Source organism: Oryctolagus cuniculus, chromosome 2 (genome assembly GCF_964237555.1).
Source record: "Oryctolagus cuniculus chromosome 2, mOryCun1.1, whole genome shotgun sequence".
NCBI lineage: Eukaryota > Metazoa > Chordata > Mammalia > Lagomorpha > Leporidae > Oryctolagus > Oryctolagus cuniculus.
The window spans coordinates 112,887,140-112,913,134 of NC_091433.1; the positions used below are offsets into that span (position 1 = coordinate 112,887,140).

At 44.7% G+C, this 25,995-nt stretch overlaps 1 long non-coding RNA gene across 2 annotated transcripts in view; it reads right to left on the reverse strand.

Moving 5' to 3' along the window:
* The window catches only part of LOC138848808 (uncharacterized), a 64,384-nt gene that overhangs the window by 35,399 nt on the left and 2,990 nt on the right, over window positions 1–25,995 (reverse strand). For both annotated transcript variants that reach the window (XR_011386903.1, XR_011386904.1), the window contains exon 2: window positions 16,583–16,720. This is a non-coding gene — a long non-coding RNA (uncharacterized lncRNA). The remainder of the gene's footprint in view (window positions 1–16,582; window positions 16,721–25,995) is intronic.

Genomic DNA, 25,995 nt, shown 5'->3' on the forward strand with positions numbered 1-25,995 from the left:
CTGTGCCTTTCAAATAAATACATAAATATTTTTAAAAAAGAAAATGTATTGAGCTTCACATCTATAGTGATGTATTTGTCACAGATACAGCTTAAGGGGAGAGGGCGAGAGACCTTCCACTCCCTTTTGTGAAAACAAAGAGACATCACCCATTCAACCTCTAAAAATGATCAAAGGAGGCTCTTCAAAGAGCACATGCCGGGCCCTCCATGCCATCAGTGCCCCACAGTCTCAGCTCAGATGTCGGCCTTGCCTTTCCCGGGGCCCCTCGTACTCCCCCCCTCCAGACCCCTGTCCAGGTCTTTCTTCCCTCTAACCCACTGTGACCATTCTTTGCATCTCTCTGTCTCACTAGATGGTGAATTCTAGGGTCGAGGGCCACTTCTTCCATTTCATCTCCCAGCACTGTTCCTTCTCCTCACCCCGCCACACCCATCGTTTTCTCAGAGTGATCTTATCCCTCCGACAACCCAAGTCTGCCAAGCATGTGTTTGCTTTGAATTAGCTGGCTGAGTTCCTTTAAGAACCGTCAAGAATAGATTTCCTGATAGAAATCAGAGTTTGTGTAGCAATAGTAGTCGTGTTAAGCAGCGTGTTCAGATGCTAATCTCACTTAAGCCCAGCACTGCAGAGCGTTTCCCAGGACGGGCTTCTAAGAAGCCAGCAGCCATGGGGCTTCAGCAGCAAGACTGGAAGCCGAGCGCACCCCTGGAGATCACGGTACTTGGTGCACATGCCCTCCGGTGATGCTTTTTCCTGTCTTTGGATCTTGATCATTTTTGCAAAATTAATAATCCGCCAAACTGGAATCTGTCACAAGCTAGTTAAAACCAGTCCATCTCTGGGGCTGACACTGAGGTGCAGCAGGATAAGCTGCCCCCTGCCATGCCGGCTTCCCTTATGGGAGTGCTGCTTTGAGTCTCCTGGCTGCTCCACTTCAGATCCAGCTCCCTGCTGATGTGCCCGTGAGGATAGCGGAAAGTGGCCCAAGAGCTTGTGCCTTCGCCACCCATGGTGGAGGCCTGCACGCAGTTCCAGGCTCCTGGCTTCAGCCTGGCCTAGCTCTGGCCATTGTGGCCATTTGGGGAGTGAACCAGGGTATGGAAGATCTCTTTCTCTGTCTCTCCCTCTCTCTGTGTGACTCTGCCTTTTCAGTAAATAAAATAAATCTTAAAAAACAAAAACAAGTACGTTTCTTATCATTAAAAATGGGATGTTATAAGTTGAGTTAGTGAGAAGATGAAAGAGGTGGGTTTCTCCCCATTCCTCCCACTAAGAACAGCCAGAGACTCCGGACAGACAGTCTTTGTAAAATAAATGCATAGATAAGAAGGTTCTAGGAGGCGGCGAGGACCTCAGGATCCAAGGAACAAAGCAACAAGGAGTTCTGTTAGTTACCTGCTGGTCTCGTACTCAGATATCCCAGACTTGGAGCTACGGAGGACATCCAACTGGAAACACCAATGAGCACAGAGACAGTGCCACAAGAGCCTGCTCTGCGTAGACGACTAGCAGGCAAACATTCAGGCGATCACCACCCTGCTCCAGCCGACACTGCACCAGCCGTATACAAGCAAAGCTGAGAGGGAAGTGGAGACTGGTCCATGCCCAGGCTCCCCAGGTGGCGTCGGGAGCTGGGACTTCTATCCACAGCAAGCCATAAGAAGCAGTCCGTGTCCCCGCGTGATGCCGTTGGAAACCACCTGGGAAGCCTGGCTTTCCATTCAACTCAGAGTAACTGGCCTCCTGCCCTGCAGGGTCCTCTCCAAGGAGCGTGGGGAGTCAGGGCTCTCATCACAGCACAGCAGTGGTGAGACCGACACCCCACCCCCAACCGGCGTGTCAGTTGAGGCCACAGGGGGAGCAGTAATGAGTCACTTCTGTCCCCTCCCAGCCAGGAAGGTATCAATAGATACCATAACTGATGGAACAAATGTTAGAATTATCTGACTACGATTTTTAAATAGCTCTCCTAAAAATGCTTCAATGAGCAATTACCAGGAGAAGTCAGTGGAAAGAAAGGAAGGAAGAAAAACAAAGAAACTCAGCCAATACATTTAAAACCTCAGTAAAGACCTACATTTACATTATTAAAGGGGGTTTATTTGAGGCACAGGTGTTTGGCACAGCATCCATACTCAGAACAAACAGAAAGAAATAGTAAAATATGAGAACAGAGATCAATGAAATTAAAACAGAAAAGAAATAGAGAAAATCAATGAAAGAAAGAGCTGGTTCTTTAAGAAACTTCTAGCAATTCTGACAATGAAAAAAAGAGAGAAAATACATATTACCAATATCCAGAATGAAATAAACTCATCACTACAGACTGTACAGACATCAAAAAGCTAATAAGATTAAACAACAGATAGAGTGTAAATTTAGCAACTTAGATAAAATGCGCCAACTCATCAAAATATCCAAACTACCACAACCTACACAAAATGTAATATATAATTTGAATAACCCTACAACTATTAAGGAAATGAAATCAATAACTTTAAAATTAAAAAAAGTCCCCAGGCCTGGAAGGGTTTATGGGAGAGAAAAACACTTTGAGGAAGTTTTTGATAATGATTTTCCATAAACTCCTGCTGAAAGAAGGAGGAAACACTCCTCAATTCATCTGATGAAGCTAGCATAATCCTGTTACCAAAATCAAGTAAATAAAGTATTTTAAAAAATCAACTGCAAATCACTATCACTTATGAACATAGATGCGAAAATTCTGAGCAAAATGCTTGCAAATAGAATACAGACGAGGGATTACGCACCACAACTAAGTGGAGTCTCCGACACGCTCAGTATCTGAAAATTAGTCAATATAACCTACTGTATCAACAGTGGGAAATCACATGACCATACCAACACATGCAAAAACAGCATTCAGTGAAATTGAACACCATTGGTGAAGAAAACTCTGGAAACTAGAGATAGTGTAACTTCTTCAACCTAACAAACAGCGTCTACAAAATGTCTAAAGCTAACATCCCAGAACCCAACCAATGAGCACACAACTACACCTGCAGCTAACTTTAGACTTCATGTGAAAGACCGGGTGCTTTCAGATGTTCACACCAGGAACAAGAAGAGGACGTCTGCTCCCTGTGCTTTTACTCAACATGCAACTGAAAGTTGTAGCCAGTAAAACACTGAAAGAAAACAAAGTAAAATGTATATACACCATAAAGTAAGAGATGCTTTCTGACTAGTTCAGATGACATGATTTCTGCATAGAAAATCGCAAGACCCTATCATTTTGTTATTTGTTTACTATTTGCTCTCTCCAATTCTTCCTCTTTTTTTTTTCCTTGACTTCCTGTGGACTATTCTGACATCTGGGAGTGTTCAATTTTTATTTAATTATATATTTTTAATAATGTTGCTTTATGCAGTTAGTAGTTGCCCTAACTATTGTCATGCACATATTCAAGAGTACTTCAAAAAGTTTTTTGTGGAAAATAAAATTAAAAGAAATTTATTATGCTGCAAAAAAATTTTTATAACCCATGTATATTTCTTCCATGACATGAATTTTCCATGACCTTTTGGAAAGTCCCTTGTAAGTATGGATTTCAAAAATATCTTGCACAAAAATAAATTTATTTTTTAGTTCCATGTTTCCACAAACTTCCTGAAGTACCCTCATATAACTAGTGTTGATGCTTTACTACTTCAAGTGAAGTTCCAACATCTCACTTTCATTTAAATCCATTTATCATCTGGCTTATTAAATGTAATCATCTTAGAAGTATTCCCTCTACATACATTGAGGACTACATGAAACAGTTTTATAACTTTCTGTTCAGCCATAAAATATAACAAGAAGTGCACAGGGTGATGGATAGTCTCTTATTTCTAGCTATCCATTTGTCTTTTCCTTTCTGAAGTTTCTAGACTTTTGCTATTAACACTTTTTTTCTGTTTGGAGAGGTTTCTTTATCATCCTTTGGGGATGACTGTACTACAAACAGATTACCTTAGCTTTCCTTTTTCTGTGAATGTTTTTATTTCTGTCAACCTTGAAGGTTATTTCACTGAATGTATGATTCTTTGTTTCCAGCTCTTGAAAAACATGCCACTTCCTTCTGACCTCCATGGTTTCAGATGAGAAGTCTGCTGTTGCTCAACTTGGTATTCTTCTACAGGAAAGGCATCATTTCTCTCTATTTGAAAGGCTTGTTCTTTGCCCTGAGTTTCCACAAGTCTTGTGTGAATTCCATTGAGTTTCTCCTATTCAGGGTTTTCTCAGCTTTATGATTCTAAAGAGTGTACCTTTTGTAAAATCTGGGGAAGTTTTCAGCCACTCCTAATCTTTTTTCAGTCCCACAGGGACACAGGGCGTTGTTGCTACTCCCACTGTAAGCAAATGGCACCACCCACTGACCTTGGCTTGTGAATTAAGCCTGGAATACAATGGGGCTCCATCTCTCCTGCTGTAAACAGGTTAAATCACCTGCAGGTGATCTGGGCATAGAGCTGTGGATGGGGGTTCCCACCAGGATTTTAATGGACTTCTTGGGTTTCTTAATCTATATCTGTTATCAATTCTGTGTTGAACACCTCCCTTGCCCCCAGTCTAAGAAATAAGATGAACAGCCAAAGAACTCACTACACTGCTGCTCTTCAGGTCCCAAGATCCCTATCCAGTCCTCCTTCTTTGCAGTCTTCTATAATGAGATCCTTTTACATTCCTCTGTCGGATGAATTCCAACAGCAGAACCGGGTATCTGGTTCTCCTGAGAGAAGGTAGACTGAGTCTATGGTGTCTCATCAGAACTGCAATGGCCAGCGCTGGTTTTTGACACGTGGTCTACGCAAGGCACTGCACTCCGCTCACAGACTTTGACGGCTGCCAGGTGCTGCCTCTGCCCTGCAGCGACTGGCTCCTCAGTGGTAGCCTTTGAGAAAGAAAACGTCTCACACAAGTGAATCTTCCTCTAACTCAAAGCTGCAAAGTCATTTTCTCTTTTAATTTCATAAGATAGAAAGATATCCTAAGGTATTGCACAGTCCTTAGTTGATGGACCAAGATCTAAATTCCTCTTGGTGTGCTCTGCCCTTTGCTGTACTTCTCTGCCTGTTTTTGGTACCCTTCCCCTGTCCAGCCTGCCAGCAGTCCCTCTGACATCACAGTGCCTACTCCTGGAAAGCTCTCTGTTTCAACCCTTACTTTTAATTTGCTGAAAGTCCAAGAAATCATACAAGCAAGACTGCTTTCTTGTGTCTAAATTAAAAGTAAATTGACTATGAAGAATACCTAAGAGACGTGTGTGTTGTGAGCCAGAGCTTGGGTGCTTAGAGTTTTGATAATATTTTGGCAGTTCAGTGGTTGTTTTGACTACATTCTTGCTTTTGGTTGGCTTCCAGATAATTGAGACTGCTAGAAAAGGGGTTTCCAGAAAGTGAAGTTTTCGCATTTTCTTTATAAACACCCTCTTTGTCCCCACCTTCCAGACAACACCTAACAGTTTGAAGCCCATGACAGACTTGAGTCCTTCTGCGATAGAATAGACTTTAAAAGTGAAGATATTATTTTCTACTTTTCTATGACAATAAAATAACTGCAAGGATTTTACTACACTTTCCAAAAGAAATCATTTCTGTGCCAAAATCAAGTATGAGACATTTCAATCCAAAATGAAATTTGACAATGCTATGGGTAACTTAATTACAGTTCTGCTACATGAAAATAGTATGGAGGCAAAAGGAGAGAGTCAGTTGAGCTTTGCTGGAAACGAAGTCCAATTGTAATTAACATTCACTGTGTACTAGATCACGCCATTTCCAAAATACAGACCACTCCTATGCCACACTCAGATTTTATTTACGAGGGACCTTCCATCACTGAGGCGAAAACTTGCAAGGCCACAGCACAGGCCTTAGAGTCAGACCTGGCTGGTCAATGGCCATGTGTGACTTACTGGGACAAAAAGAACAGATGAGCAAGTATTTCTACACTCACTCTTTTGGAGTCAAGAGAGTTCCCTACAATAACCACATATCTTAATTTCCTAATGGCCTTTGGCCAAGGTTGCTGAGTCTCTACTAATGGTGTATGTGTAAGAACTGGACAAACCATCCTTTTTTCTCTCGCTTCTGTCTTCCTCCCTCTGATGCATGATGACAAGAGCTGATCTGCACCATGTAGCATCCCCTCCAAACACACTGCGCAACCAACCATGAACTGTCAGATGATCACATGACTGTGCCAGAGTGTCCCTTTCCTACCTCGACACTGGTGATGTGGGAAATTACACCATGTCCCTTCTCAGCACTCTCTCCCCGCAGCTCAGAGAAGAGGAGCTCTTTAAGGACCTCGGCTCTCGGGGGCTGTTTACCATCCTTGCACAGCATGTGTGGCCTGGCACCACCCTGAGCATTGAATCTGGGCCAGCAGCTTCCACCTCTGGTCGTGTGTGACTGTGTGACCTCCTCACAGCTACCATGTAGGTCTTCCTGAAGCCTGAAATCCAAGGGAGTCCCATCTCGCCCGTTTAGAACCTTCGGGGAGCTCATTGCCTTACTGCCTGGAAGGGGAGTCAGGACCACCAGCTATGCAAAACTTCACTTCAACCTCAACCTCTCTCCTCCCCATAGCATAGAAAACACCCACTCACCTTTCAAGACTCAATTAAGATTCAGGTCTTCTATGAAACCTCTCGCAACGAGTCTGCACACCTTCCCGCCTTAGCAAGCAGAAGCAACAGCACATCGTCTATTCTGTAGGTACCATAACCTCATGAAGGTCTCCCTCTGTTGGATAAAGAAGCCACTGCAAAGCAGGAACTCTACACAGGATCTTTGTGTGTCCAGCTTTCTCCCAAAACACCTATTACTTAAGAGCACTCAGCAAATGTTTGACATGACAATGAGCACATCTTTCAGCTAGCAAAGAATTCCCAACACTTTCTGGAATGAAAGTCTTAAAAGGGGCGCCTGTGCTGTGGTATAGTGGGCTAAGCCTCCTCCGGCAGCACCCACATCCCGTATTTGCACCGGTTTTCATCCCAGCTGCTCCTCTTCCAGCCAGCTCTCTGCTATCACTGGGAAAGCAATGATAGATGGCCCAAGTCCTCGAGTCTCTGCACCTGCATGGGAGAGCAGGAAGAAGCTCCAGGCACCTGGCTTCAGATCACCCAGCTCCAGCCTTCGTAACCATTTGGGGAGTGAACCAGCAGATAGAAGACCTCTCTCTCTTTCTCTCTCTCTACCTCTCTCTCTCTCTCCCTCTCTCTCTAACTCTGTCTTATTTTATAAATAAAATAAATCTTTTAAAAAAGAGTTAACAGAGAAAGAGAGAGAGAGAGAGAATCTTCCATCCACTGGTTCACTCCCCAGATGGCTGCAATAGCCAGTGCTGGGCCAGGCTGAAGCCAAGAGCCAGGAGCTTCATCCAGGTCTCCCAGGTGGGTGGCAGGGGCCCAAACACTTGGGCCATCTTCTGCTGCTTTTCCCAGGCCATTAGTAGGGAGCTGGATTGGAAGTGGAGCAGCTGGGACACAAACCAGTGCCCATATGCAATGCCGGCATCACAGGCAGTGGCGTTACCTGCTATGCTACAGTGCCAGTGCCTGGGATGTTTTTTAAATTAAGAGAGTAACAAGTTGCATTGTAGAATGAAAATATAAAACAACATGGCAGGAAAAATTCAGATCAGTAATCTGTAAAAATTCAAGGTTAAATTTCTCCATAAAGGCAGAAATCCTGAAAATAGAGGGCACTCCTGAAATAAAATAATCCAAAAACATTAAAAATAAAAGGTACTAAAAAGGCATAGCAGGCAACTCCTAATAGATATCGGAATGGTAAGATTAATTTTAGAAAATAACATTCAGGGATAAATGCATCAAAGTGAATAAAGAAATTTTTTAATTTATAAAAAGTGGAATTTATATACCAGTCATCAATTTTTGTACACTTCATATTATGCACCTAACATAACTCCAAAATGCTGGAGAAATTGACTAACTCATCAAACAATGGGTACTTTTACACACCTCCTTGAAAAATCAACAGTTTGGATGGGCTCCAGAAAATTGAGGATCTAAAAGGTTTTACTAATATAATGAATAGAAATGATTTAATAGAGAACTTTTCCACTCAGTAAGCAGATAATATACATTCATTTGAAATACACAAAACTCTCAAAAAAATTGGCTTCTCAAGCTTCAAAGAAAACCTCAACAGGTCTCCCTCTCAAAGCAGAAATCTCATAGGACACCTTCACTGAACACAATTCCATAAAATATAAATTAATAGCAAAAGGAGAGCCCAAAGTCGAATTCATTGGAGACATATAAAAAAACAACTTCAAAAAACAGAAAAGCTCTAACAGTCTTGTGAACTATTTTAAAACAAACACAGGGCACTGCATATCAAAATATAAATTGTAGTCAGAGGTGTATTCTGGAGAAGATTTTTTTAAGTGAGAATTGATGCATTAATTGTCAACTCAAGAAAACAGAACAGGAAAAAAAGAAGTGCAGAATTAATGAATGCGAGAGCACAAAATTGAGATCATAAAATGTAGAGTTGTTTAATTTACCAAAAACACTTGTCATGAGAGCTAGATCATAAACTAGATAAGGGGCCAGCGCTGCGGCTCACTAGGCTAATCCTCCGCCTTGCGGCACTGGCACACCGGGTTCTAGACCTGGTCGGGGCGCCAGATTCTGTCCTGGTTGCCCCTCTTCCAGGCCAGCTCTCTGCTGTGGCCAGGGAGTGCAGTGGAGGATGGCCCAAGTCCTTGGGCCCTGCACCCCATGGGAGACCAGGAGAAGCACCTGGCTCCTGCCATCGGATCAGCGTGGTGGGCCGGCCGCAGCACCTTACCGTGGTGGCCATTGGAGGGTGAACCAACGGCAAAGGAAGACCTTTCTCTCTGTCTCTCTCTCACTGTCCACTCTGCCTGTCAAAAAAAAAAAAAAAAAACAAAAAAAAAAACAAAAAACTGCCTGTCAAAAAAAAAAAAAAAACTAGATAAGGGACTAAAAACTAGTCAAGAATTTAGAACTGAGATAAGTGTATGCATGTACGTGTGTGTTGTCAATTATGAAAATAATGGCACCTCAAAGTGAATATGAAAATTAAATGAGTTTTATCAGGATAGTCAACTATCCACCTATGGCACAATAAAGGGTAGATCCCTACCTCTCACTATAGACACAAAACAAATCCTAGATGCAGTAAAGAATAAACATAAAGCACACACTATAAAGGCATACAAAAAGTAAATAATTTTTTAAGGTAGACTAGGAATAAAAACGCACAAGCAATAAGGGAAAAGGATTATATACATTTTTCAATGCTGTACAAGGACAAAAACAGTTTGAAAATATATTGGAAAATACTTGCACTGCACATCTTAAATGATGAATTAGCATCTAGAACCTGTAAGCCATTTAATAAGAAAAAGTCACAACCTCTTTTTTCAAATAAGAGGGACTTACAAAGAGACACCAAGTCTACAAATGCATGCCCAGCCTTACTAGCGTCAGTGCTGATGCTTGTCACCTGCACCTGGCTGTGGGGAGCAGATAACAGGAAAGAAACAACAATGCCTTGCATGTGAACCCCTTTAGGAGACATGCAAAATAGCAATGGGAGGAAAAAAGAAAGCTTCCATGTTCTATAGGGAGGCACAATCCAAAGACATCTCCCACCAACATTGGAATCTTGACTTAAAGGCCCTCTTTGATCTACCACAAGTTGCATCTCAAAATTGCTCAGAACTTGGAGAGGAGCACAAATTTTTCTGTGTTTCCACCCGCATCATAAACAAGATGGCGCTTGTTTTCCTTTTTGGACTGCACATTCTGCCATGAGTCATGCAAAATTTCTCCTAAAAACTGACTCAAGTGTCAATCAAGTGCAATGATTTTTTTTTTTTCATGCAGGAAGCACCCAGGTCATCTTCCCAGGCTTGCAACACGAAACCAAGTCAACGTCTTGGCAACCACAGACCCAGGCTTGCCCACAAAAATCACCACCCCAGAGGCCCATGCCAGCTGAGCTTTGGTGGAGAGCTCTCAAACTAAGACCTAAGCGTAAGAGGCAGAATTGCTAGCTGACAATCAAGAGAACATCAGGGGACATGAACCAGGATGAAGGAAGACATACTAGTTACATCAGTACTTGCGACACATCACATGGCATCTGAGACATGAGGGCTTGCTCCAGAGACAAGACCTCACCTTCATGAATTACCACGTTTCATTATTCTATTTTTTTAATTGTGAAAAATACATGTGATTTGATATTTACCATCTTAATCATTTTTAAGTGCAGAGGACAGTGGCATTAAATACATTCACATTTTTGGCCATCCCCATTGCCATTCACCCACAGAACTCCTTGTTAATCTAACTGAAACTCCGTACTCACTCCCACTGCCCCCTCTAGCCTGTAGCAGCCATCTCTCTACGCACTAGCTGTATGAATTTGACTACACTAGGTACCTCAGGTAAGTGGACTCCTATGATACTTGTCCTTCAGTGACCGGCTTGTTTCACTTGGCATGATGTTCCCAAGGTTCAGCCATGTTGTAGCATGTATCAGAATGTCTTTCCTCCTTAAGTTGAATAATATTCCGTGTATATGTTTACGTATATTAGGTAGCGACATATTGTTCCACCATTCACCCATCTAAGAGCCCTTGGGTTGCTCCCACATTCGTCTTGAGAAATAATCCTATTTCTAAAGGCATCCAGAAGATCCCATAGGCCCCCAGTAACTCAGTGCAAAACCTTGCAGCAAGCTTTGTTGTCTTCAAAAAACTCTCGGGTCCAGCCTCATTTCTTTGTGCTGCACCTTAAGGCCATCTCCTCCTGTGTTCAGTAAAAGCTCTGCTTAAGCTCCACCACGTCCAGGCTGTAGAGCCTTGAACAATACCCTCCCACCTTTCCACACCTCCATTATCTCGTTGGTAAAGGGGGAAAATCCTTGCAGAGCTGAGTCACTTGAGTGTGTGGTGATTCGTTAACGCTGATGGTGACCGCGTTCGCGTTGCATCAGCCCTGGTGCTGTGCCTGCCCGATCATGTCTGACCTTCACAACAGTCTTGTTGGGCAACTGCCATTGTCATCAGAGAATGGAGTGTGTCAGTGGCCCAGGACGGCCGGAGCAAAGGGCCATAGACCTTGTCTCCAAATACAGTTACACTCTCAGATATAGGGGCGGTGAGGACTTCAGCGTGTGGACTTGGGGAGCTATGATTCAGCCCACGACAGAGAAGCAATGTCATAGAGAAGCTGTGTCCCTTTCCCAAGGTCGTGTAGTCACTACATGGGGAGTTGGGATTGGATTCCAAATTGGGTGGATTCCAGAAACCTCTAAGCCACTAAGCAATTAGCTGGGAAATAATTGCGCTTCTCCACAACCCAAGTCCCAGCACAGAACCACTAAAATAACTGTTGTCCCCCAAAGCATGTACACACAAGCACATGTGTGTGTGTGTGCACACAAACACACATACACACACACATTGTTGTTCTGACTGACCCAACTACATTTTTACAGTGATACCTGCTTTTGTAGCTTCAATATGAAATCACTCAGAATTTTCTAGTTTTTTAGGTTCTGGTAACACTTGACATAAACTATAAAAGAGGGAATCTTAGCTCAGTAGCTACTCCAACGGGAAAAAACATCACATGCAGGGTTGGTGTGCTGCCTAAGAAATGGTTAAAAAAAAATGCTCACGTATGTCAGTCTTGCTGCTAATACAGTACTTTACCAAGAAAACTGATAGGAAATACCACTACATACTGCTGCAGTTTAATAGTTTTGTGACTATTTTAAAATTTACTTTATATGAGTGAGGTTGAAGATCTTTTTCTTTTGATGATTATTTGTTGAACTCTTTACTTAGTGGATCCATTAAACCTTTGACTACATGTAAATTAAAATGCTACCTAGGGGGCTGGTACTGTGGCACAATGGGTTAAAGCTCTGGCCTGCAGTGTCCGCATCCCAAATGGGCACCAGTTCAAATCCCGTCTGCTCCACTTCCCATCCATCTCCCTGCTAATGTGCCTGGGAAAGGAGAGGATGGCTTAAGTCTTTGGGCCCCTGCACTCAGATGGGAGACTTGGAAGATGCTTCTGGCTCCTGGCTTCAGATGGGCTCAGCTCTGGCCGCTTCAGCCATTTGGAAAGTGAATCAGTGGATGGAAGACCTCTCTCTCTCTCTCTCTCTCTCTGCCTCTACCTCTCTCTGTAACTCTCTCAAATAAATAAATAAAAATTTCAAAATGCTATCTAAAAAAACAATTAGAAACAAAATCTACACCCCCTGGTCCTCCTTACCATAGGAGATCAAACCCACTGACCCCGATAACACCAACCATCATAAGAACCTTTTTGAGAAAAATAAGGAAAGCATATGTAAATCTAGAATAAAAATCCTTTTTAATGGAAGTGGGAGGACAGAATTTTCAAAGGATGGTGTGGTTTATTTTGCCATCTGATGAAGGTCAAGTCGACAAACATCACAAAACTAGTGATTTGACTAGTCTTTGACACTGCTTTATCACTAATCCTCAGAATGTTAAAATGGAATAAGAACCACCAAAACAAAGCACGGCCTGGGAGGGGGGCATTGGCACCGCAGCTAAGTGGCCACTGGGGGCACCCTCGTCCCACATTAGAGTGCTCAGGGTTTGAATCCTAGCTACACTGCTCCCTCTCCAGCCTACAGATAATGCACACCTGGGAGGCAGCAGGTGATGGCACACGTTGTCGGGTTCCTACCACCCACACTGGAGACCTGGAAGATGGAGTTCCGGGCTTCTGATTTCAACCTGGCCCAGCCAAAGCTGTGGTAGGAACTGTGGAGAGTGAATCAGCAACTGCAAGATCTCACTCTCTCCTTCCCCGGTCTCTTCCTCCCACCTCTCCCTCTCCCTCCCCTCTCTGTCTCTGGGCCTTTCAAACAAAATGAAAATAAATTAGTTAGTTTTAAAGACGTGGTTTTGAAGACTGTGAAAAGGGGCGTCACAGCGTCCGTCCCTCCGTGACGCTTTGTTCGTATTTGGCGCTACTTCTTCCTTTGGCGAGGGCCAGTCTTGCTACAGCAACTACGCTGCGGGCAGGGGACCCCTGCGTCAGCCCCACAGGCATCTGTGTCCCCGCGGGGCTTTGCTGCGGTCTGCTAAGACACTGCTCTTCTCACAGAAAGCTCTAGGAGATCGAGGCAGTCTCAAGGAGGAAGGATCCTTCCGTGCAGCAAAGAACAACGGGGACAGAGCAGCGGGGAGGCTGTAACCGTGTTTCCCGTGAGTCGCCTGCCAGCAGCCTCAGCGGGCAGCCGTGAGGGCACCAGCAGAGACGACTTCTCACGTCACATCCTCGTGATGCCCAGAGTCAACAGAAAAGTCAGAATTTGACTTGTTTCTCAAAAACCTCCAAGCCAAGAAGAAAGGAAGAAGTGGCTCTCGGCTATGTACCAGGCCTCAGAGCCTGTAGAAGTGACAGCCACCTAACTTGCATGGAGTTGGAAACTCTGCTGTGGCCCTGTGTGCATCATCTCATAGAGGATTCCTCACAGCAATGGCGTACGTCCCCAGTATTCATTTACGTTGTGTGTACACACACCCACATCCGGGGACCTCAGCAAATATACACAGAAATATGTGACATACATTTATGTATATTTTCTATGTAAATAAAATAACACACACAAGGAGATTTGGGTTAGTTTTCATTGCTATCCCAGGTGGATATTTGTTTGCAATTCCTTTTCTTTGTATCTGGAAAGACAACTGCATAATGCAATAACTCTAGATTTTTTTTTTTTTTTTTTGACAGGTAGAATTACAGACAGTGAGAGAGAGAGAGAGAGAGACAGAGAGAAAGGTCTTCCTTCCATTGGTTCACTCTCCAATTGGCCACAATGGCTGGAGCTGCTCTGATCCAAAGCCAGGAGCCCGGGGTTTCTTCCTGGTCTCCCATGCGGGTGCAGGGCCCAAGCACTTGGGCCATCCTCCACTGCCTTCCCAGGCCACAGCAGAGAGCTAGACTGGAAGAGGAGCAGCCGGGACTAGAACCGGCGCCCATATGGGATGCCGGCACCGCAGGCGGAGGATTAACCCAGTGCACCACAGAGCCAGCCTCAATAATGCAATAACTCTAAATCTAAGTTGATGGATATAAATGACAAAGATGTGATTTATGACAATAAGAGCATAAAGAAGAGGGAATGGAAATATATAGGAGCAAATTATTTTTTGTACTACTAAAACTGAGTCTGTATTAATCCAAACTAGATTGCTATCTTGTCACCAAAAAAACTCAAATATATGTATGTGCTATTTTACTTATATATAAAATATATTTATGTTTGAGACCCCCATTATGCATTTATTTAGACATATATATACATTTATGTATAAAAATGACAAATAAATTGGTAATAGAAGGTATCTATTTAACAAAAAGAGAATGCAGACACAGAGAACAAAGAGACATAAGGCATATAAAAGGCCATAAGGCATTTAAAAAACCATAATATGGCAAACATACACACTACATTATCAATAATTATGTCAAATGTAAATTGATTAATCTCTCCTATTAAAAGGCTGAGGTTGGAAAAACAGATTTTTTAATGATTCAAATATATGTTACTATAAGATACTGTACACATTTTATATCCAAAGATGCGAATAGGTTGAAAATAAAACACTAAATATATATGTCATGCCAACAGTAACCAAAAGAGAACTGATTGGCTATATCAATATTTAAAAAGGCTTTTAGAAAAAAATTGTTGCTAGAAACAAGGACATTTAAAGAGATAAAAAAAATTCAATCCATCAAGACGATATAACAAATAGAAACATATATGCACCTCACAATAGTGCTCCCAAAACAAATGAATCAAAAATTGGCTGAATTGAAGGGAGAAATAGACAAATCAACAGTAGGTGAGAATATTCAATATGACACTTTCAATAATGAATAGACTAATCAGACAGAAGATCAGTAAGGAAACACTATAAACCACCTTCTGTCATATAAAAAATATATATATGTATGTATGTGTATATCTATCTATATATATACACACACACACACACACACACACACACAGAGGGAGAGGGAGAGAAGGCACACTCCACATATTCAGCAGGTAAAGAATAATCTTTTAACCAAATGATGTGGAATAGCAAGATATCCACATGAAAAAGAACTAAATTGGGCCCTTACCTCACAATATACACAAAAAATAATTCATAATTGATAACAGGGGCCAGTGCTGTGGCACAGCAGTTAAAGCTGCTGCTTGAAGGGCCAGCATCACGTATCAGAGTGCCAGTTTGAATCCTGCCTGTTGCACTTCCAGTCCAGTCCCCCACTAATGTGCCTGGGAAGAGAGTGGAAGACGCTCAAAATACTTGGACCCCTGCCATCCACGTGGGAGACCCAGATGGAGTTCCTGGCCCCTCACTTTGGCCTGGCCCAGCACCTGCTGCTGTGGTGAGTATCAGCAGATTAAAGAGCTCCCTCTCTCTCTCTCTTCATCCCTCTGTAACTCCGTGTTTCAAATAAATAAGTAAGCAAATCTTTTATTTTAAAAAATTGATGAACAATCTAAAAATGAGGGCTGGGTGGATGTTTGGCACAGAGGTTAAGACCTCATTTAGGACACCTGCATCCCATATCAGAGTGCCTGGGCTCAAGCCCCACTTCTACTTCCCATTCCGACTTCCTGCTAATGCACACCCTGGGAGGTGGCAGATGATGGCTCAAGTACTTAGGTCTTTGGCACTCACGTGGGAGACTCAGAATGAGATCTGGGCCCCTGGCTTTGGCCTGGTCCAGCCCAGGCTACTGCAGGCATTTGGGGAGTGAGCCAGCAGGAAAAAAAAAAAAAAAAAGCTCGCTCGCTCTCTCTCTCTCTCTCTCTCTCTCTCTTCCTGTGTCTCTATTTCTCAGTTCCTGTGCCTTTCAAATAAAATGAAAAATCAAGGGACTGGTGCTGTGGCGGAGCGGGTAAAGCTGCCGCCTGCAGCACCAGCATCCCATATGGGCCCCAGTTCAAGTCCCCGCTGCTCCACTTCCTATCCAGCTCTCCGCTATGGCCTGGGGAAACACAAGAAGATGGCCAAGTCTTTGGGCCCTTGCACCCATATGGGAGTCCCAGAAGAGTCTTCTGGCTCCTGGCTTCAAATTGGACCAGCTCTGGCTGTTGAGGCCATCTGGAGAGTGAACCAGCAGATGGAAGAAGACCTCTCTCTCTCTCTCTCACACTCTCTTTCTCTCTCTCTCTGCCTCTGCCTCTCTGTAACTCTGCTTTAAAATAAATAAATAAATAAATCTTTTTTTTTAAAGAAAATCACTGAATAAGTAAAATTGTTTTAAAACAGAATAAAACTATAAAATACATAAAAATATAGGTATAAATTTTCAAGACCTTGGATTTATTAATGTTTACTGAATATGACACTAAAATCACTAGCAACTGAAAAAAACAGATTAACTGGATTTCATCAAAATTAAAAAGACTTGTGTGTTAAAGGATGCTATCAAGAAAGTGAAAAAAAACAACCCACAGGATGAGAAAAATATTTTCAACTTACCAGTCTGGTAAGAGTGCACTGGAGTTGTGGGCGGGGAACCTCGGGGAGGCGTGCACAGGAAGTGGGCCTGGTGCGTGGCAGCTGTGCTCATGCAGTGAGGCGCAGGTGTGGGATGAGGATTGTGTTCTCCCGCATCTTCTGTAAGGGAAGAACGTGATCATTAGCCTTTGGTTGTGGCGTGAGGCTGCACGTGGTCTATTCCTGCTGCCAGCGTGATGTCCAGGCTCTGTGTCCCTTCTACATGGGAAGGGTGTCACAGAGGAGACCAGCGGCTCAAACACCTTAAGATATCCCGGTGCAGAGCGGGTAGAGAAATTATATTTATCCCTCAAGAATCTCCAACTGCCCTGGAATCAACTGATATACTCTGCACCAGTGTCAGCCATGGTGCTTGAAACTCCAGCTCACTGACCATGCACTTGAAACCAAGTCTGCTGCTGTCTGCATTTCTCTCTGGAAAGTCTTAGGGAGGTGGTCTTCAAAGACATAAGCTAAACAAATTAAGGGAGCAAAGTCCGTTATGCAGACTATACAAAGAACATTTACCAGGCAGCAAGAAAAGGCAAATAACTCAATTTCAAAATGACAAAAGAATTTGAGTAAATTTCCTCCGAAGGCAATGTACAAATGAAAAACTGCTCAGCATCATTAGGAACACGCAAGTCAAAACTCACCAAGAGATATCATTTCACGGCTTTTACGATGGTTTTTTATTATTCTTTTTAAAAAGACAATAACACATATTGGTAAGCATGTGGAAAATTGGAGTGCTCATACACTGCTGGCTGGGATGCAAAATGCTGTAACTACTACTAAACCAGTTTGGCAGTTTCTCAAAAAGCTAAATATTGAGTTAGCACATGATCCAGCCACTTACTCCTATGCGTAAATCCAGGGGAACTTGAACAGATATCTGTAAGTCAATGTTCACTGTCTCATTGTGCACAATAACCAAAAGCTGGAAACAGTGTAACCGTCAATCAACAGATATGCGGATAAACAACATGGGGCACATACATACATACCCACAGTGGGATATTATTCAGCCATAAAAGGAACGAAGTTTCAATACATGCTACAATATGGCTAAGCCTTGAAGACATTTTGCTAAGTGAAATAGACCAGACACAAAGGGACAGATACTATGTGCTTCCACTTATGTGAGGTATTTGGAACAGGCAAAATCCGGCCGACAGAGATAGATTAGAAGCTACCAATGGGGCTGAGGGAGCGAGAACGGGGAGCTATTTCTTCATGATTACAGAGTTTTTGTTACGGATGATGAAAAAGTTTTGGAGCTCGAAGTGCTGATGGTTGTACAACATAATATGTAGTCAATGCTTTTAAATGGTTCAAGTGGCAACCTATGTGTTATATATATATACACACACATATATCCAACATTTTTAAAAACTAATAATTGAGGGGCCGGTGCTGTGGTGTAGCCGGTAAAGCCACCACCTGTGTGGCTGGCACCCCATATGGGCACCAGTTCAAGTCCCAGCTGCTCAAGTTCTGACCCAGCTCCCTGCTAATGCATCCAGGAAAGCAGAAGACAGCCCAAGCACTTGGGTCCCTGCACCTACGTGGCAAAGGATCCTGGCTCCTGTCTTTGGCCTGGAGCAGCCCTGACCATTGAGGCCATTTGGGGAGTGAACCAGTGAATGGAAGATCTCTCTGTTTCTCTCTCTCTCTCTCTCTCTCTCTCTCTCTCTGTGACTGTGACTTCCAAATAAATAAATCTTTTTTAAAAAACTAATAACTGGGCCGGTGCCATGGCTCACTAGGCTAATCCTCCACCTTGCAGCACCAGCACACCGGGTTCTAGTCCCAGTCGGGGCGCCAGATTCTGTCTCGGTTGCCCCTCTTCCAGGCCAGCTCTCTGCTGTGGCCAGGGAGTACAGTGGAGGATGGCCCAAGTACTTGGGCCCTGCACCCCATGGGAGACCAGGAGAAGCACCTGGCTCCTGCCTTCGGATCAGCGCGGTGCGCCGGCTGCAGCGCGCCAGCCGCGGCGGCCATTGGAGGGTGAACCAAGGGCAAAGGAAGACCTTTCTCTCTGTCTCTCTCTCACTGTCCACTCTGCCTGTTAAAAAAAAAAAAAACTAATAACTGAATATACAAAAAAACCACTGAGTCATGCATTTTAAACAAGTTAACTGCTGGATATGTCAGTTATATCTCAATAAAAATGTTAAATTCTCTAAGTAATAAAAGTACAAATCTTTATACAAAAAGTCATAAAGCATAACCGAGAAAAATTAAATGAAGTATGAATCAATAAAAGGATTACGATGTCATGGATCAGAAGTTCCATATTGTAGAATTTTCTGTTCTCCCCAACCATCCACAGATGCAATGAAATTCTAATCAAAATCCCAGCATGGTTGTGTGTGTGTGTGTATATGTGTGTGTGATGTAATAAGCTGATTCCAAAATATATAGAAATACAAAACTCCAAGAGTGGCCAAGACAATCTGGAAGGAGACCAAAGCTGGGGCAATTACACTGCACGTAAACCTCAGTGGGTCAGATAGTATGGTTTGTCATGACAAACAGAGGAATGGACAAATGGCACAGAACAGAGAGGACGGGAACAGATTGTCACACGGATGTTCACTGGCTCCACGCAACCATTCCATGGCAATACACTGGGGAAGGACAACAGAGCACGATTTTTCCAGTAAATGTTTGTGGGCCAATTTGACATCCCTGTGGAGAGAAGTAATCTTGATGCCTACCTGACACCCTATAGAAAGTCAATCCCAGGACTGTAGTGTCGTAAACCTAAACATGAACGGTAAAGCAGTGACCTTGAACAAAACAAAGATTTCTTAAAGAGGACACAACATCACTAGCAAGTAAATGAAAAAAAGACAGAATTCAACTTCATTAAATTGAGAATATCTGTTCTGGAAAAAAAAAAAAAAAGACACCATTCAGAAAGTGAAAAAGCAGACCGAATACTAGGCAAAAGCAACTGTAGAATATCTAACAAGGAACTCACGTCTAGGACATATAAAGACCATCTCCAAATCAGATAAAGGCTGACAACCCAATTTGAAAATAGAGCAAATAATGGGGTCAGCATTGTGGCACAGTGGGATAAGCCTGTGCCTGTGACTCCAGCATGCCGTTTGAGCACCAGTTTGAGTTCCAGCTGCTCCTCTTCCAATCCGGCTTCCTGCTGGTGTGCCTGGGAGAGCAGCAAAAGATGGTTCGAGTCGAGTATCTGGACTGCTGCCATCCACATGAGAGACCCAGATGGAGTTCCAGGCTCCTAACATCAGCCTGGCCCAGCCCCAACCATTGCAGCCATTTGGGGAATGAACCAGCAGATGAGATCTCTCTCTCTCTCTCTCTCTCTCTCTCTGCCTTTCAAATAAATGAATAAGTCTTTTTTTAAAAAAAATTTGAACAAATAATGTAAGCAGAACCTTCACAAAAGGATATATTCAAATAGCCAAAAACATCTGAAAAGATACACAAAATTATTAATTCACAGAGAACACACAAATTGAAACCTCCATGAGATCCAATGACAAACACTCCAGAAAATAGCTATCCTCCCAAGCGTTGGTGAGGACGACAGCACAAGGGATGCTCACACACTGCGAATGGGGAGATAACTTGGTTCAACCACTTTGAACCACTGTTGGGTAGTATTTCCTGAAGCTGGACAGCTGCACAGCTTACGACTCATGGCTTCCACTCCTGGCACATCCTCTACAGAAATGCCTACATATATTCTCCAAAAGACATGTGCACAGAAGTATTATTCGTGATAGTCAGAAATGAAAGCAACCCAAACATCCATCAAAGGAGACTGGGTGAATGAGTTGAATGCAAGGATAGGATTTGTACAAAGAGCTCCACACAGCAGTGGCAAGGAGCCACCACTCACCACACGGCGCCATCCCACAGAATATTAAGCAAAGGAAGGCAAAGCTGAATAAGAGTGCATACTGTGCGTTCGAGTGATACGCAGCTTAAAACAGCCAAAATTCACCTGCTGTGAGGAAGGTCTGACTAGCAGCTACCTCTGGAGGAGGCAATGCTTGGGGAGGAGCTGTGAGAACAGACTGAGCACCGTTGAAGTTCAATGCCCTTTATTTGGGGTGGTGTCCATGGAGTGCCGGCTCTGCAATCAATCATCGCAGTGTGATGCGTTGTGTCCTCCCCCCCCTCCCCCCGCCCTGTGTGTGTTCAAATGTCTACCCTCTCCCCTGAGGGAAAAAAGCATTTGAAAAGAAAAAGGTCATCCAAAAGCTTTCAGAAGGAGTGTTGGTAAAAAGTACTGCAGGTGCAGGAGAAGCTGTGCAGAACCTTCAAGCAAGACCGGATTCTTCCCTTATCAAATTTGCCAGGAGCAATCAAGGGCTTGCTCTAGCTGAAATGGAGCAGCTGCTATTTGAGTATCAGAAAGAGAGACATTTCGAAGAGCTGATTTGGGCCACATGGAAAACTTTATCTCATTTGCCTCCTCCCCCTAGTATTGAACCACCTCCAATTCCTGGCTGATAGTACAAAAGGAAGACATGTACATACACAGAAATGACAACAACAAAAAAAAAGAAGTGTCTCTGAAGATGACCAGGGAAAAGTATTAAGCAGCTTTTGGAAGGCAAGTAGGCAACACACGCTCAGCACGCAGTTCTGCACCTTGGCGCTGTCACCGCTCCTTCAACGGCACCGCTCACCAGCACAGTGGAGCGTGCGCCACATTGTCAGGCGATGTTCCGCACACTGGAAATGCGTTCACTTGGTTAATCTCACCGTCGTCATCCTCAATGAACAGTTGAGGATATTGAAGTACAACGATGTAGATGTCCGAGGGGCCCCCACCCGCAGCTGGAAGCGGGATTTATGGGGACTTGTGGACAGCAGCTTTCGGAAGTGGTAAAGAAGCGAACGCACGATTTGGAATTGAGCTCTGGCCCACGCGCTTGTGCTGCACAACCCCCTGATAACACGAGTCCAGACGGCCTCTGCGGACAAGTGGCGACTCTGCAAGCCTCTGTTCTCTCCCGGAGAAAAAGTCGTGGGGAATTCAAGTGCAGTGCACGTAACCCACGCACACCGAAGGTCCAGTGTCCATTCCTGCGAAAAGCACTTGGGTCTGTTTGATTCCCCCTCGGGGACACCACGTGGCTAATAAAAAGATGAATGGCCGCGTTTGTGTGGAAACGACCGCAAACACAGAACTTCACCGACGATAAATGATGTTCTGCTCGAGAGGGTCATGGACACGCTTCGGAAAGTTTGACTCAATCCCAGCCTCACGTGCTGCTCTTTCTTTGTTCTGTGAGATGCAATGACTGCCAGCCATCCAAAAAGACTTCTCCTCTACTGAGAACGCTGGGAGAGCCGATTTGGCAGTGCAGAAACTGGTCCGTGTTGGTGTTGCTGATAACCACCGCAGACGGTTCCCCCAGGGAGGGTGGCTACGAGGCGGGGCCCCCGAGCCCGGGAAGTGGCTCTGCACGGGCACGCAGCAGCAGCAGCAGCGCATGAGCACCGCTGAACTATGCCAAGAGCTGGCAGTACTGACGCTGCCCCCTCCCCTCCCTCCCACCTGGAGTGTTCCAGAAGCAGGCTGAAGGGGGGGTGGGGGGCAAGTGAGTAGTCTTTGCCCCTTCTCGGGGCTGGGATGTGAGAGCACAGATAGAAACTGGCCCAAGGATCCCAGCCTAACTCACTGGACCCTGGGCTGTCTGACACCGGGACAGCCAGCCTTGGGCTATAATTTGCTGCTTCATTGAGACCACATCTGTATCATGGGGGTTTTATAAATATCAGCTTTCAAAAATGTTAAGGAAGAAAAATAAGTGCAGAATTTGGAAGGCGCTGTGGATCAGTTGGGTTGTGGTTCGTAAGCCCATTACTTCCTGGTGTACAGCTGATTACTACCACTCAAGTCCCGCCCCCCCCTCCATCTACAACAGATGGAGTCAGCTCCTTCAACTATGTGACCAAGGGGCAGGGGCAATGTGTGCCCTAGAGTCTGAGGCTTCAGTTAAAACACCTGCATGAAGTACCTGGGCTCAAGTCCCACCTGTGGCTCCTGACTCCAGTTTCCTGCTAGTGTGGATTCGGGGAGCCAGCAGTGACGGCTCAGGTAATGGGGCTCCTGTCGCCCATGGGGGAGAACTAGGTTACATTCTCAGCTCCCAGCTTCCCAGACTGTTGTGAACATTTGAGGAGTGAAGCAGCAAATGGAAGTGTGCTCTCTCTCTCTCTCTAATAACTGATTAATTAATTAATTATTTAAAACCATGACCACAAAGGGAATCATTTCTCTTTATGCTAAGGTTGGAAAAGCACAATTCCACTGGGACAGAAGGAAATAAAAAGGAGTAGGAGGAGGGCAGCATTGGGTGCAGCAGGTTAAACCACAGCTTGGAAAGCCCACATCCTGCCTGCCCTGTGCTTTCCATCCAACTTCCTGCTAGTGGGCCGGGGGGGGGGGGGGCAGCAGATGATGGGCCAAGTGCTTAGCTTCCTGCCGCCCATGTGGGAGACCAGGGTGCAGCTCCTGACTCCTGGCTTTGGCCTTACCCAGCCCCGGCTGCTGCAGGCATTTGCAGAGTGAATCAGTGTATAAAACATCTCTCTCTCTCTCTCTCTCTCTCTCTCTCTCTCTGTCTCTCTGCCTTTCAAATAAATAAATAAAAGCAATTTGTAAAAAAAAAAAAATGCAAAGGAATCACATGACCAGTGAAAGTGTGATGCTGGCGTTGCTGTGCCCGAGTGGAAAAGTCTCAGGTGCCTCAAAGATCACCTTCCCAAGGAAGGAGATATGAGTCATGCCCTTACTTCTTTCCAGAACATTCTACAAACTTCATTCTCTCAACCACTGCAATACAAAGCTTTATATAAGTGGAAAATGTCAAAGCATGCAAAACATAAAAAAGTTGTTCCAATTCCTTAGAGTTTCAGTAATCATATTTCATTCTGAGGCACACACTCCTGCAAAGGTTCCATGAGCATAATCTAGTTAGAGCTGACAGCCTGCCTCCCACACTGGATGGACTCCAGGCACCCCGAAGCCTGAGGCAGGAAAAGGAAGACAAATCATGTCCTCGTCCTTCTACTGCACCTGCCCTGCTCTGGTGGCGGTGACCCAGGCGTGCTCCAAGTCCTCAGGTCAACCTCTGCAACATTGGCTGCAGGTCAGCCAGCACCAGCGAATGAAGAGAGCACCTGAGGGTCATTCCAGCTGCACTGCTCACCAGCTGGGAGAACCCCAAAGACACTGCTCAGTCTTTCTGAGCCCATCTTCATCAACCTGTAATCTCAGGCTAGTTAGATCTTTTTACTGGGTTGTGGTGAGATTTGAATAAATTAGCACAGCAAGCCCGGCTCAGAGACCAGCACAGAGCACCAGTGTCACATTTTAGCCAGACGTGGCAGGGCAGTGGCACCAGGTGGCTGTGCCATGGTAAGAGGGAACTGGCCAGGGGGTGCTTCTGTCTACTAACAACCCTGCCCCAACTCATCCCCCAGACCCCACCCACCACGCCCAGCCTCTCCCAAAAAGGAAACCAAAGAGCTGGCATTTAGCTTAGTGGTAAAGATACCTCATTCTTGGGGACAGATGCTGTGGCACAGCAAGTTAAGTCATCACTTGGGTTGCCTGCATCCCATATTGGAGTTTTTGTTCAAGTCCTGGCCACTCCGCTTCCAATCCAGCTCCCTGTAAATGTGTCTGCGAAAGCAGCAGATGATGGTCTAAGTACTTGGGTCCCTGCCCCATGTGGGAGACCAGGACGAAGTTTCTGGCTCCTGACTTCAGCCTGACCCTGATCCAGCTGCTGTGGACACATGGGGAGTGAATACTCAGATGGAATCTCTCTCTCTCTCTCTCCCTCTCTCTCTCTCTCTTTGTGTGTGTGTGTCACTGTCTTTCAAATAAATAAATAAATAAACTTTTATTTAAAAAAAAAGACACCTGAGTTACATCAGAGCACCTGGTTTCATTCCCAGCTCCTGCTCCTGACACCAGCTTCCTCTCTGTGCAGATCTTGGGAGGCAGAAATAATGGCTCAAGTAATTGGATTCCTGCCACTCATGTGAGAGACCCGGATTGAGTTTCCAGCTCCCAGCTTTCACCCCAGCCCAGCCCCAACTATTTCAGGCATTTGGAAGTAAGCCAGCAGATGGAAGCACTCTCTCTCAAGTGAATTTTTTTAAAAAATGTATTTACTTGAGCAACCTCCGCTGCTTCCCCAGGCACATCAGTAGGGAGCTGGGTTGGAAGTGGAGCAGCCGGGACCTGAACCTGCACCCATATGTGATACAGCATCGCAGGCAGCCTAACCTGCTATGCCACAGCACCAGCCCTGTCTCAAGGGAATTTTCAAATAGAATTTTAAAAAGGAAACCAAAACTCTGGTACTGATTCTGGTTCAACTACACTGTTTTGGTGGTTCTTTGTCAATAAAGACAGAGCTAATTCTCCAGCCTCGCAAAAAGAAAGCCATGCCCAGGACACACAGAGGGTTGTACTCTCTGCTAATCCAGCAGCCCAGATGCCCTGCCTGATGCCCAGAGCAGCCCAAGGCCACGGAGGATCCTCCTGTGTGGATGGGCAGTGTCTGGTCTGTGTGTCCTCGGCAGACACTGGCTGTCGAGTTGGAACCTTTCATCTGGCATGGGGTTTGCCTTTGAAACACCACCATTCTCTCTGAACACCACCATTCTCTCTGAGCACCACCATTCTCTCTGAGCACCACCATTTTCTCTGAACACCATCATTCTCTTAACATCTTCATTCTCTCTGAACACCACCACTTTTGTTTTACCCCCGTGCTTGGTATCCACAAGGCTTCATTTTCTAGAAAAGGAAGATAAGTCCGTCAACCTGAGGGAATGGTTTGGAGGTTTTTTGACCCAGATCTGATGGATAGATCATACAAAACACAAAGACGACCAAGGAGAGAACCCAGAACCAGAACAGAACCAAGAAGAGTGAAGACACACCGACGAGGCTCTTACCAGAGATTTTCCAGGCCCTCCCTCCCCAAAAATCTTCAATGGGCAGAGAAGTTTACAAATTTTGCTGAAGACCGAATTTCTTTCACAAAAAGAAAGAAAGCTACCTGAGCCATCCCCTCCTCTGCCAATGCTTATTGGCAATGCTATGGATAAAGCAAACCGCTCTCCCAAGAGTTTGGCTCTGGGACCTAATCATTTGCAATTTTTGCTTTTTAAGCTACTGCCAACTGCCACGGCGTGTGCTAGTCGTAGCTTGGTGGGCTCAGACCCCACCACAGCACAGAGACCCACAGGCCTGCCTCCTCCAGGAAGGCACTCAGGTTTCTGCACGATGTAGACCAGCTCTGACTGGAACCAGCACACAGATCCCGAAAGTACCTGCCTGGGTGTGTGTGCAGTGGGGAGGCAGGGTGAGG